We start from the raw sequence: 14,574 nt of genomic DNA, 5'->3' as shown, positions 1-14,574 counted from the left end.
GGAGTTTATGTTAGATATGACTAGAAAAGCACTTCATCAGAGTAGATGTGAGTACTACTGGACGAATGCTACCTTGCTGTTCTTGGGCATCAGTATGATTACTGCCATTTTGAAAGAGGTGGGAATCTCCGATCACCGCAATGAGAGGGTGAAGATGTCTTTGAACACTCCAACCTATTGGTTGGCACAAATTTTCAGTACCCAGCCTGGTGCACAGTCAGTGCCTGATACCTGGTGAGGTTACATCGTCTAGAAGGATGTTTTGACACTGGCCTCCGAGCCAGATATCACATGGTCACCAGATATCTTAGAACCAATCTGGCCCTGAATACTTACTTTATGCTTTATGATATCATTGCGAGATCAATCAACATGCACTTCAGAATTGTTTGGCATGAACTAGATGGGCTGAAGGACTTGCTTGTGTGTAGTCTAATTAGATTGTAGTGTTCTACTTAACATCAGCTGGGCCAAATTGTAGTTTCAAGACTCAACTGACCCAACATATTCAACTGAGATGGAGAAACCACAATTTATTTCTACAGTTCAGTTCAAAAAGCTCCAAAACCTGAGCCTCTGTACCTCTCTCCATAAATGGATCCTTGACTTCCTCACTGGAAGATGACAGTCTGTGTGGATTGGAGGTAACATCTCCACCATGCTGATGATCAACACTGGCACTCCTCAAGGATGTGAGCTTAGCCCACTGCTCTACTCTCTGTACCCCATGTCTGTGTGGCTAAGGTTCGTCCATCGTTATTGATGAAGACCTCGACACCAGTAGTACTTTTTATGCGGTCGAGTTGCTAGCTCGACACTCAACCCAGCACAGATGGAAAGGGAGGGAGGAGAAGATGGCGGCGTGACACAGCGCGCGTGGCCGTTCCGAATGAATATCAATATGTGTAACTGGGGCTGTGCATCAATGCGGATTTGATGGGGACAGCCATGAAGCGCAGAGGAGCTTCTGGAGAAACTTCTGAAATGCCTGCTTCGCTGCCGCTGCTACTGTACGATCGAGAATCTCAGGAGGGGAAGGCCCCAAATCCTCGGCTTTGCCTATTGCCTGTTGCCGGGGCTGGGGTCGAAATGCTCGGTAGAGATGGTGCTCGGTGCATCGGTGTCGGAGAGCTGATCGGAGGCTCGGAGTTTTTTGGGTGGACTCTGAGTCGGACTATGGTCGGATGCTTCCGGGATGCTGTATCGGAAAGTTGGCAGCACTGGAGGTTTATCATCTGCGTGAGATGATGGAACTTTCGAGAGACTCTGAGATTTTTACTGTGTCATGGTCTGTTCTTATCAAATTACGGTATTGCTTTGCACTGTTGTAACCATATGTTATAATTATGTGGTTTTTGTTAGTTTTTAAGTCGGTTTGTCATGTGTTTTCGTGATATCATTCTGGAAAAACATTTTTATCATTTCTTAATGCCTGCATTACTAAATGTCCTCATAATCATAATAATCATAATCACAAGCATGCCCCGGAGCGGATGGACTGGATTCGAACTCGGGAACCTTCGCTCCTGGAGTCCGGCGCTGATGTCACTGTGCCACCAGCTGGCTAGATGGTGTCGAGACTAGCGCTTGATTTGGATTTAAGTGAGGGAGAGTTACACAGCGTCAGCCTCACTCTCTCTTCCCAATTCCCATCTGGATCCAGTGGCAAGACAAGAGTTGAGACGGGTGGAGATGGGACTAGGTGCAGTGAATGACCAGGATATCTTCTGTGTCTTGTCCTGCTCTACGTGTTCCACGACGCTTGCAGAGACCGCCTTCTTGACCGTTGGATCTTCCTTTGGTCTCATCCGCTCAGTCCACCGGGGGTTTGAGACCCGTCGGCTACCCTCACCTGGTTTAGCCGGCTTGTTGAAGCTGTTACCCGGGGTGTAGCCGCTGTCGCATGCAAACAGCTATGGGGAGCCACAGGTGAGAGCTGAGTCCTAGGTTGGGACCAAAGGTGGACAAACCACCCTGAAAAGGATGCGACATGTCCCCCCACCAGAGGTGCTACCCTTCCCTGACACCCCATACATACCAAATATAGATGGCATAACAATTGTTGGCAGAATTTCAGATGGTGACGAGAAAGTGTACAGGAGTGAAAAGGATCAGCTGGTTGAGCACTGTCGCAGCTACAACCTTGTACTCAATCACAAACAAGAGAAAATCTGCAGATTCTGGAAATCCAAGCAACACACACTCAGCAGGCCAGGCAGCATCTATGGAAAAAGTACCGTCAGGATTTCGGGCTGAGACCCTTCAGCAGGATTCAACCTTGTACTCAATGTCAATAAGACCAACGAATTGATTGTAGACCTCAGAAAGGGGAAGATGAGGGAAAACATACCAACTCACTGAGGGATCAGAAGTGGAAAGGGTGAGTAATTTGAAGCTCCAGGGTGTTAAGCTCTCTGAGGATCTATCCTGGGCCAATCATATTGATGCAGCTACAACGAAGGCATGACAGTAGCTATATATCATAGGGAGTTTGAGGAGATTTGATATGTCACCAAAGACACCAGCAAATATTTACGGTTGGAGAGCATTTTGACTGGCTGCATCATCATCTGGTATGGCGGGGGGAGCAACTACACAAGATCAAAATAAGTAGTAGAAAGTTGTAAGCTCTGTCAGCTCTATCATGGGCACTAGCCTCCCCAGCATCCAGGAGATCTTCATGGAGCCAATGCCTCAAAAAGGCGGCATCCGTCATTAAGGACCTCCATCAACCAGGACATGCCGTCTTCTCATTGCTACCATCAGGGAGGAGGTACAGGAGCCTGAAGGCACATACTCAATGATTTTGGAACAGTTTTTGCCCTTGGGCCATCAGATTTCTGAATGGACATTGAACTCATAAACACTACTGCAACATTTCCTTGTCCTTCAATATAATTTTTGAAACTTCAGCCTTATAGTTAACATTACTATCAAACTAACACACACAAAATGCTGGAGGAACTCAGCAGGGCAGGCAGCATCTATGGAAAAGAGTAAACAGTCGACTGGGCTAGAGAAGGGGGAATCTGATAGGAGAGGACAGAAGGCTATGGACGAAAGAAAAGAAGGAGCACCAGAAGTGATGGGCAGGTAAGGAGATAAGGTGAGAGAGGGAAATGGGAACGTGGAATAGTGAAGTTGCGGGCGGGGGCTGGAGGCATAACCAGAAGATCGAGATATCTATGTTCATGCCATCAGTTTGGAGGTTACCCAAATGGAATATAAGGTGTTGCTCCTCCAAACTGATGTGGCCTCTTCATGACAGTAGAGAAGGCCATGGACTAACATGTCAGAATGGGAATGGAAAGTGGAATTACAATGGGTGTCCACTGGGAGATCCCATTTTTTTTCTGGTGGATGGAGCATAGGTGTTCAGCAAGGCAGTCTCCCTATCTATGTCAGGTTTCACTGACATACAGGAGGCCACGCCAGGAGCACCGGATACCACAGACTCCAACAGACTCACAGGTGATGTGTCATGTCACCTGGAAGGACTGTTTAGAGTCCTGAATGATAGAGAGGCAGAAGGTGTAGGGCAGGTGTAGCACTTGTTCCACTTGCAAGGATAAGTGCCAGGAGGGAGATCAGTGGGGGAGGGACAAATAGACAAGGGAGTTGCATAGGGACCAATCACTGCAGAAAGCAGAAAGTGGGAGGGAAAGATGTGGTGGGATCCTATTGGAGATGGAGGATGTTACAGAGAATTATGTGCTGGACGTGGAGGCTGGTGAGGTGGTAGGTGAAGACAAGAGGAACAGTCTACTTGGTGGGGTGGTGGGAGGGTGGGGTAAGGGCAGATGTGCCCAAAATGGAAGAGATGTGGTTGAGGGCAGCATTGAAAGTGGAAGAAGGGAAGCCCCTTTCTTTGAAGAAGGAAGACATTGACCCCCGCCCCCCCGCTCCTGGTTTCACCTATAACCTTGTGTTTCTTCCTTGCCTCCCCCCACCTTCTTACTCTGGCTCTTTCATCTTTTTTTTCTCCAGTCCTGATGAAGAACCTCGGCCTGAAACGTTGACTGTACTCTTTTCCATAGATGCTGTCTGGCCTGCTGAGTTCCTCTAGCATTTTGTGTGTGTTGCTTGGATTTCCAGCATCTGCAGATTTTTTTTTTGTTTATGATTGGATTACTATTAAACTTGTTTATTTTCTTGCAATTCTACTATCTGTTTTCATTGCCTACAAATTGAATTTTACCGTTTGTGGCCAAATCATATGCTGCATATATACTATTGCTGAAATCATAAAATTATGCAACAATATATTAGAAAAAGTGCTGTGATGGCTTGCTACAAAGAAACCTGTGCACTCTCATGTTCATTGAGCTGCTTGAAAATTTCACAGCACTCCTGTCATTAATGTACTGTTCACTTATAAAAGAATCAGAGATACTCTCCCCGTATCAGCACAAGAACTGCCTCACACCAATATGAGATAATTAACATGATAAAAACTGAAAGGGCGACGGGGTGGAGATATGTCTCTACCAAAGGAGGTGCAAGCGGCTCCTTCCCTCTGCTAGCCTACAGGTCACCATTTGGCCTAGAGTAGCACCTGCTTGGCAACCCCCTCTCCCCTGATCTATGGGAGCAGGTGGGGGATGAGTGTATGAGCAGCTGCTGTATATCACAAGTCTTGGCTATGCAACCACTGACACCAGGCAGACAGTCTCTGAAGAGTATTGATAATGGTTGAGGTAAAGACACAGCCCAGAAGAAGGCAATGGTAAACGACTTCTGTAGAAAAATTTGCCAAGAACAATCATGGTCATGGATAGAGAAATGAATAAGAACAACTGCTTGAGAGGGTCTTCCCCACAGGCAATGAAAACAGATAGAAGACCATGATTGCCCACATCATACAACATGGTGCATAATAATGATGATGAGAAGCTGAACTGCATGAAAAGGCTGTGGTAATTAAAAGGAAAACCAATATTCTGAGCACTGATGACTGAGATGCTTTATGGCAGAATGTCAGTGACATGGTGCAGATCCTTTAATTGAAGTTTCATCCAAATGTGTTCTTTGTAGGTATTCATTCAAGATCAGAAGTTACACTCAGAGGCTGTAAGTCACGTTAAAAATGGAAGAAATGTGTGATTAATGGTTCGTGATACCATCAGGCTTGTATCTGATGCCAGGTCAGGAACTGGGCATGGAAATCACAAGGCCAATATGGGTGATTAAGGGTGATTTCACTGAGAATCAAATATAAATATGGACTAACCACGATCAAATGTCTTTTTTGGAAACACTGCAGAATGTAAATGGGCATTAAGATTTGTCATTTTAAGTTTCATTCTGTCTTTTTTTAATCACCTTTTAGTCACCCTTTATTATTTTTTAAATTAACTATTGTAGATGCTGAATAGCACTCTAATTGTTTTACGTAAAGCAATGAGTAGAACAATTGTCCTGTGGAGTTTTAGACTTCTCAATGGAATGTAAGTTCATTGAGAATTTTCAAATATTTCTTTAAAATGTACTACTGCTTCAAAGATTCAAAGTTGAAAGTACATTTTTTATCAAAGTATGAATGCAATATACAACCTTGAGATTTGTCATCCCCACAGTCAGCCATGAAACAAAGAAAACCATGGAACTCATTCAAAGAAAAACATCAACCCCCCATGTGGAAAAAAATTGTGCAAATGGCAACCAAAAAGATGAGCGATGTGCACAGAATATGAAACACATAAACAAAAGAGTGTAGGCATATCAGATCAGCTCAGTGTCCATTATCTGCAGGCTGCCCTGATCCAAAATCACTCAAAAGAGCAACAAAAAAGTAGTGACCAGAAACCACAGAGATCAATTCACAAACCTTGTCGATTAAACTTTTTCCAAGACCTAGAAATCTGGCATTATCCTCTGACAGCATTGAGGGAGAGAGGGATCATTTGATTTCAGGGACTTCTTTGCGGGGGGAGAAGGAGAGGGAGAGTCATATGTAGACACCTTTCTCCGCAACAACTCAATGCATAAAAGCATGCAGATGTGGTGAAGAGGCTCAGTTGTTATTCAGACCAAACATAAGAATGGGGAAGAAACGTGATCGAACTGACTTACCTGTGGAATGATTGTTGGTGCCATACAGGGTGATTTGAGTATCTCAGAAACTGTTGATCTCCTGGGATTTTCACATACCACAGTCTTTAGAGTTTACAGATAATGGTGTAAAAAACAAAACCATCCAGTGAGTGGCAGATCTGTATGTGAAAATGCCTTGTTAATGGGAGAGCTCAGAGAAGTATGGCCAGACTAGTTCAAGCTGACAGGAAGGTGACAGTAACTTAGATACCCGCACGTTACAACCTGGATGTACAGAAGAGCATCTCTGAATGCAGAACACATGAAACCTTGAAGTCAAAAAACTAGAGCAGCAGAAGACAACAAGCATACATTTAGTGGCCACCTAATTACGTACGGGAGATATCATTGTAGTATCATGATATACGATGTATATCATAGTATGATCACTCTTAGTCAGTGTTTGGGAATGGCCATAAGTGTTTATTGGCCTTCACTAATTGCTCTCAAGAAAGCAATGTTGAGTCACCTTCTTGGATTGCTGGAGTCCTTTTACATCAATAATACTATTGGGTAGATAGTTCCAGAATTTACACCCAGCAATTATGAAGGAACAAGAATCTTTCCCAATCAGGATGGTGTGCCACTTAGAGAGGAACCTGTACATGGCAGTGAAAATTGCAGGTTTAGTAGGTGCTATTGGTACTATTGATAAATGGAATGAGTGTTTCAGGAATACCAACCAAACAAAGTTATTTTGCTCTGGAATTTGCTGAGCTTCTCTAGTGTTTTTGACGCTGACCGGTCCAGATGAGTGGAGAGCACCCTATCATAACTTGTTTCTTGTAAGTGGAGAAAAGGCTTTGGGGTATGATGAGATAAGATATTTGCTGCAGGATACACACCTCTGATATGTTCCTTTACTGTAGTAGACAACTGTCTGATCCGATTCAGTTTCTAATCAACTGTGACCCCTTGCAGTAGCAATGATGGAAGACTCAGCAGTGCTAATGTGACAATGTCAAGTGTGGGTGGTTATTTGCTCCCTTTTTGGAGAAGTTTATGGCCAGGCCCTCTGTGTCACAAATGGTACTTGCAATATGCAATGAGGTTGTTTGAGTCTTGCTGCATGCAGGTATGGACTGCTTTAATGTAAAGGAATCATAAATGCAATTTTACATGGTGCAATCATCAGTGAACTTACGACCTTGTGATGGAAGGAAGGCCATTAGTAAAGTACCAGAAGATGGTCGGACCCAGACACTATCCTGAGAAATTCCAGTAACAGCGGCCTAGCACTGGTTAATTGACCTCCACAAACAGCTGCTTTGAGCAAGGTATGACCCCAGGGATACTAGCTTCCTCATCCATCACATCATCCCTTGTAATTTCTGTCAATGATCCCATCAGTAGCTTCAACCACTGAGCAGGAGGTACAGGAATCTTAAGTTCCACACCACCAGGTTCAAGACCGTTATTGCCCTACAATGATCAGGCTCCTGAACTAGTGTGGATAACTCCACAACATATAGACTAAGTTTCAAGAACTCTACAACTCATGTTCTCAATGCTATTTAGTTACATTTTAATATATACATGATTTGTCTTCTTTTGCACAGTTATTTATTATTTTTCATAAGTTTTATTGTATATCTTTATTTTTCTGTAAATGTCTGCAAGAAAATGAATCTCAAGGTAGTATATGGTGAACTATACATACTTTTGATGATAAATTTACTTTGAACTTTGAATGTAATTCTCCCACTACCCTCTCTTTTTCCTTCTAAGGGACCACTCCCTCCATGATTCCCTGGTTCACTCATCCCTCACTGACCTCTGGCTTTTATCCCTGCAACTGCAGGAGGGACAACACTTGGTCCTGCACCTCTTCATTCATCTTCATCCAGGGTCCTAAACAGACCTTCCAGATGAAGCAAAAATTTACGTGCACGTCCACTAATCTTATCTACTGTATTCAGTGTTCCCAATGTGGTCTCTATATCAGTGAGACTAAGTGAGGCTAGCTAACTGATTTGCAGAGCACTTATTCTTTCTCCACAATTCCTTTTCTGAGCTTCCATTTGCATGTTATTTCAATTCCCCTTACCATTCTCACACTCTCCATTGTCAGCCCAACCTAGACTTTCTTCCACTGGATAGTCTACAACTCAATTATAAGAACATTGAATTTTCCAACTTCAAGTAACACCTACCTCCTGCATTCCCCCTCTCATTTTCCTTCTGGTCTATATCAGTTTTTCCATATCTGATTCTTTTCCCATAAACCTCTCCAGCCAACTCCCCCCCATCAGCCATTTTCACCAGCTCCCTTTCCTAATTCCATCTTCTCCCTACTCACTAATTCACTCAACAGATTCACCTGTCACTCATCTCTCCCTCTCTCACCTAATGGTTCCCATTATCACCTTCCTCACTTATCAGACTCCAGCTGTCTTTGTGTTCCCACTTATCAGTCTCCACCTTTCTCTTTTTTTCACCCACCTGGCTCCATCTGCCCATTATCCTTCACTCCTGCTTGTCCTTCACCTACTCGCATTGATCTACTCTTAACCTGCTCTCCCCTTTAGACCGGCTATTTGCCTTCTCCTATCTCAGTTCTGATGCAGGGTCTTGGTCTGAACTTCAATAATTCCTCCCCCACCAACTCCTCCCCCACGGAAGCCGTTTTACCTTTGCAGCAGATTCCAAAATTAGAGTTTTTCCCCCTTGAAGTCCATTGATTTTAGCTGTACTAGGGCTCTTTCTTGTCAAAGTTAGTTATATATTGTCCTCTCACTCTCATCTCTAAAAGTCAGATCTTTTGTCCACGTGTGGATTTGGGCTATGATATGGTCTCGAGCTGATTTGTCCTAGTAACTACAGCATTAGTGGGTAGTAAGTGCCACCCAATTATACCATTGACAATACCATCAAGACTTTGTTGATGAATAGCAGTAGACTGATTGATGATAATTAAATGGACTGGATTTGCCCTTCATGCGCATTACATATCTGAGCGATTTTCTATATTGTTGAGCTGGAGGCTGAAGTCTGCCATATTACGCCTGAGATACTGTCTAATGGCAATGCCTTTGCTATATCCAATGACCTGTCTTTTATTTGCATCACTTGAAAAAAATTAACTTGACCGAAAGTAGTGAGTGCCTCAGGGAGAATCTTACACTTAGCTAATTTAATTATACATGGTTCAGCCTTGTCTTCAATGCCCACCTGCCAGTTGCCAGTTCTGAGGATGACAATTTTTCTTAGAGCCTCCTTTCATCAGCTATGCAACATCCCTCGATATATGATTGTAGCTTAGAGGTGCATATTTTGGATCTGTTATGTGGTTGTGGGATCTGTGTATGACATGCCCTTTTTGCTATTTAACAAGCATGCAGAGTTGCTCTGCAGCTTCCCCAGGCTGATATCTCATCCTTGGGTTTATTGATTGATGCTCCTAGCATTCTCTTCTGCACCTTGCAGTGAAACAGGGTTGATCTCTGACTTGATTATAATTGTAGAATAAGGAATTTTTCAGGCCAGAGGGTTGCAGTTTGCTGGAAGAAATTTCCACTGATGCTCCACTCGATTCCTGAGTTTGAACTATCAGTTCTGTTTTGAGTCTGTTCCTTTCTGAAGTAGGGTGGTGCTATGCAACATGATGGAGAATATCTGTGGCATCAAGATGTGACTTTTCTTCATAACCATTGTATAATGTTTACTGCTCTATATTCTGTTCTGGACACATTTGTAACAGGTAGCTTGATAAGGACGAGGCCTCGTGATGATTTGCTTACTACCATTGCAGACCATGTCTCAGTCAGTGATGGACTTACTACACTAGTCCTAGTGACTGACATTAAAGTTCATTACACTTAAAGATACTCCCAGATGCTATTTCCCTTCACAGGTGCCAGGGTCAGGGACGTCTCAGATCTAGTCGATGAGACCATAGGACCACTCAGCCTATCAAGTCTACTCTGCCATTCCATCACAGCTGATTTATTATGCCTCTCAGCCCAATTCTCCTGCCTTCACCCTTATCACCTTTAACACCCTTACTAATCAAGAACCTATCAGCTTCTGGAGCCAGTGACCACAGCATTCCTAAGGGTGGCGGGTAGGGAAGCTGACAGAAGTGGTGGCACATGTTAGCACTAATAACATAGGTCAGAAAAGGGATGAGTTCCTGAAGTCAGAATATAAAGAGTTAAGTGGAAAGCTGAGAAACTGGACCCCAATGGTAATGATCTCCATATTGCTGTCTGTGAATGCATCTGTGAGGATAAGGATGATTTGGCAGTTGAACATGTGGCTCAAGAATTGGTGCAGAGGGCAGAGTTTCAGATTTGTGGACGTTTGGGATCTCTTCTGGGGAACGTATGATCTGTACAAAAGGGATAGGTTACACGAGAACTGAAGCCGTTCCAATGCCCTTGGGGCATGTTTGCTAGAACTGTTGGGAGGTTTTAAACTAACCTGACAAGGAAATAGGAACTCATTTGGATTTGGAAGTGAAGGTGTGGGTTAGTAAGTTTGTAGGTGACAAAAAAGGCTGGTGCTGTCGTGCATAAGGGTAGAAGGTTGTCAAAAAATTCAAAGTAAGTTTATTATTTAAGTATATATATGTCATCATGTACAACCCTGAGATTAATTTTCTTGTAGACATCCACAGTAAATACAAGAAACACAATGAAAGGCCACACCCAACAGGACAGACAAACAGCCAATGTGCAAAAGACACCAAAATGTGAAAATGCAAAAATAATTTTTAAAAAATAATAAATAAATAAATAAATAAATAAGCAAAAAATATTAAGAACTTGAGATGAAGAGTCCTTGAAAGTGATCCACTGGTTGTGAGAACAATTCTGTGCTGGGGCAAGTGCAGTTGACTGAAGTTATCCCCTCAGGTTCAGAAGCCTGATGGTTAAGGGGTAATAACTGTTCTTGAATCTGATGGTGTACCTCAGGCTCCTGTACCTCCTTCCTGATGGCAGCAGCAAGAAGAGAGCATAACCTGGGTGGCAAGGGTCCTTGATAATGGATGTTGCTTTCTTGTGACAGCACTCAATATAGATGTGCTGAATGGTAGGGAGGTGCTTTACCCATGATGGGCTGGGCTAGAGGTCTATCCCAGGGGTCCCCAACCTTTTTTGCACTGCGGACCGGTTTCATATTGACAATATTCTTGCGGACCGGCCGACCGGGGGGAGGGGGGCGGTAGGGTTGCCAACGGACAAGAGTAGCAGTCAAATACGTTGTTTACCCCGATAGACTACAATGACCATGAAGCCTTGCGCGAGCACCAGTGCGCATGCGTGTACGCGCCGATTTCATTCTACAAATAGTTTTTGGTGATACTGTACGGGTACGGGTACGGGGGCGGGGCAATCACGACCGGAATATTGGTAATAAGTGGCTAATACACTCAATTTCGTTTCTAAAAGGGTTTATCTAACGAATTTAATATTAAACACACAGCGCATATTTTCCTCACATGAATATAGCGATAAGTCAATTATCGGGGAGGACAGTGGAACTTGAAGTTAAGTGTTGAACGAACTTCCAGTAGAAGTGGTAGAGGCAGGTTGGATATTATCATTTAAAGAAAATTTGGATAGGTATATGGACAGGAAAGGAATGGAGGGTTATGGGCTGAGTGCAGGTCGGCGGGACTAGGTGAGAGTAGCGTTCGGCACGGACTAGAAGGGCAGAGATGGCCTGTTTCCGTGCTGTAATTGTTATATGGTTATATAAGTAAGTCAATAGCATCATAACATTTTAAGTAACGTTTGGATATTAAACACACAACACATATTTTCCCCGTATGAACATATAAAATCATGGCAACACACCAATAGCGCTGAATCGGTGGGAGCCCTGGGCTGAATACTTGTTTCCTACAACAAGACGGTCCTATCGAGGGGTGATGGGAGACAGCGATACTCGAACGGGGTTCCTTATGTCAGTCTATTCCGCAGTTTGGTTTTCGTTGCATTCATTGCAGAGATATGTTGGAAATGGAAGCAACGTTTTCAGTGCTTTCATGGCTATATCAGGATATTTAGCCTTGACTTTGAGATCCGGAATGCCGGCAGCGATGTTATGTCAAACATACTTTTCAGCCCGCCGTCATTTGCAAGCTCCAGGAGTTGATCTCCTTCCCGCGCTGCCATGGATGACGCGTGCGTAATGACCTTGCATGCGTTCAAGCTCAACAGTGGGCGTGACAGGGAATGAGGAAAGGTGCAGCTGACTCATATCGTTTCCTCGCGGCCCGGTAGCACATGCTTTGCGGCCCGGTGGTTGGGGACCGCTGCTCTATCCACTACATGTTGTGTCCTTTTCCATTCCAGGGCATTAGTGTTTCCATACCAGGCTGTAATGCAACCAATCAATATTCTCTCCACTGTACATCTATAGGAGTTTGTCTAAGTAGAGGCACTGTACCTTCTTTGTAATTTCACTTAAGTGCTGGATGCAAGACAGTCATCTAAAATGATAACACTGGGGAATTTTAAGTGGTTAACCCTCTCAATCTTTGATCCCTCGATGAGGACTGGCTCATGGACCTCTGGGAACCTCTTCAGGTTACTAATCAGCTCCTTGGTTTGCTGACAGAGTGAGAGGTTGCTGTTGTGGCACCACTCAGCCAGATTTCCAGTCTCCTTCCTATAATGCTGAATCATAACTACCCTTGATTCAGCCAACAACAGTGATGTCAGTAAACTTAGGTATGGCGTAGGAGATGTGCTTAGCCTTACAGTTATAAGTATAAAGTGAGTTAAGCCCAGTTGTGGTGCACCTGTGCTGATGGTAATTGTGGAAGAGACATTGTTGCTGATCTGAACTGTCTGGCGTCCGTGAGTAAATCAAGGATCCAGTTGCACAAGGAGGTATTGAAGCCTAGGACTTGAAACTTATTGATTAGTTTTGAGGGGATGATAGTAGTGAATGCTAAGCTGTAGTCAATGAAGAACATCCTGATGTTTGTACCTTCGCTGTCCAGATGTTCTAGGGTTGAGCCAATGAAGTGGTATCTGCTATTGACTTATTGTGATGGTAGCCAAATTGCAGCAGATCCAAGTCAATTCTCAGGCAGAAGTTGATATGTTTCACCAACCTCTCAAAGCACTTAATCACAGTGGATGCAAGTGCTGCTGGATGATAGCCTTTGAGGTAGTCTTTAGTACTCAGTCAAGTACCCTCTCTGGGCTGAATGCTTTCCGTGGGTTTACCCTCCTGAAGGAGCTTTCACGTCAATCTCAGTGACTGAAATCGCAGGATCTTTGGGGGCTATGGAAGTTTGTGAAGGTGCCTATTTTGATGGTCAAAGTGAGAGCAAGACTCATTGAGCTCATCGGGGAGGAAAACCTTGTTGTCACCTATGTTGCTTGGTTTCACTTGGTAGAAGGTGATAGCATTCTAGCTCTGCCACAGCTTTCAAGCATCCATCAGTGATTCAAGTTTAGTCCGATTTGCCACTTAGTATGCGAGATGGCTTTCCGGAGATTGTACCTGGACTGCTTGTAACATACTTGTTTGCTAGACCTGAATGCCACTGATCTGGCCCTCAACAGATTGAGGATCTCATGTTTCACCCAGGACATCTGGTTGGGAATGCTTCTGAATAATTTTGTGGGGATGCACTCCCCACAATGAGACACAATGTTGTAGGTCACAATAAGAGCTAAGAAGTTGCAAGTTCATATCAATCCAGAAACGTTTGAAGTGATACAAGAACATAGAACAGTAGAGCACAGGCACAGGCCCTTTGGCGCACTATGTTGTGCCAGAACAATTGAATTAGTAATCAAATGTCCAACTAAAATTAATCCCTTCTTCCTGCACAATGTCCACATCCTCCCATTTTATTTACATTTGTCTACTAGCTAAGTGTTTCTTAAAAGTCCTTAAAATATCTGCCACTACCACCACTGGGGCAGGAGGTTCCAGGCACCCAGCACTCTGTGTAAAAAAAAACATGCCCCCCACATCTTCTTTGAACCTATCCCCTTTCACCTTAAGTGCATGCCATCCAGTGTTAGACACTTCACTTCAACCCTGGAAAAAGATAATGTCTGTCTATTCGTTCTATGCCTCTCATAACCTTATAACACTTTAGCAGACCTCCTCTCAGCTGCTCCAGATAAAGGTTATCCTACCTCTTGTTATAGCACATGCCCTCTGGTCTAGACAGCATTCTGATAAACCTCTATATAGAAACATAGAAACATAGAAAATAGGTGCAGGAGTAGGCCATTTGGCCCTTCGAGCCTGCACCGCCATTTATTATGATCATGGCTGATCATCCAACTCAGAACCCAGCCTTCCCTCCATACCCCCTGACCCCTGTAGCCACAAGGGCCATATCTAACTTCCTTTTAAACATAGCCAATGAACTGGCCTCAACAGTTTGCTGTGGCAGAGAATTCCACAGATTCACCACTCTCTGTGTGAAGAAGTTTTTCCTCATCTCGGTCCTAAAAGGCTTCCCCTCTATCCTCAAACTGTGACCCCTCGTTCTGGACCTCC

Source organism: Mobula hypostoma, chromosome 1 (genome assembly GCF_963921235.1).
Source record: "Mobula hypostoma chromosome 1, sMobHyp1.1, whole genome shotgun sequence".
Lineage (NCBI taxonomy): Eukaryota > Metazoa > Chordata > Chondrichthyes > Myliobatiformes > Myliobatidae > Mobula > Mobula hypostoma.
The sequence above is the reverse complement of the archived record's forward strand: the minus strand, read 5'-3'. Positions refer to the sequence as shown.